Source organism: Asparagus officinalis, chromosome 4 (assembly GCF_001876935.1).
Source record: "Asparagus officinalis chromosome 4, Aspof.V1, whole genome shotgun sequence".
NCBI lineage: Eukaryota > Viridiplantae > Streptophyta > Magnoliopsida > Asparagales > Asparagaceae > Asparagus > Asparagus officinalis.
The window spans coordinates 132,755,062-132,755,416 of record NC_033797.1 but is presented as its reverse complement, the minus strand read 5'-3'; positions in this window follow the sequence as shown (position 1 = coordinate 132,755,416).

The following is a 355-nucleotide window of genomic DNA, read 5'->3' as shown; positions in this document are numbered from 1 at the left end:
AACATTTCCACCTCCTATGTAAAAGTACCCCTATGATGTGTTGGTTGACTTATAAAGGAGATAAATTGAGATTATAAAAATCAAGCTCAGCCACCTCATATAACCTGTGTCTGCCTTACCTTATTTGTAAAGCATCCATCTTCGCTGATGCTGGTCTTGTCTAACAATGCACAAGCCTGGTCCCGCATAGTTGCGAGCTCTATCCCTTCCAAATCTATTTGCTATGAGGAAATAACATCATTTCTCAGATGTCTTTACTGGAAATATGTTCCATTGTCACTAAGATTCTCCTATTTTGTCTGTGCAAATGTGTTCTAAGTTTGATTGTTGGAAAGAAAAATAAAGAAAAGGGATT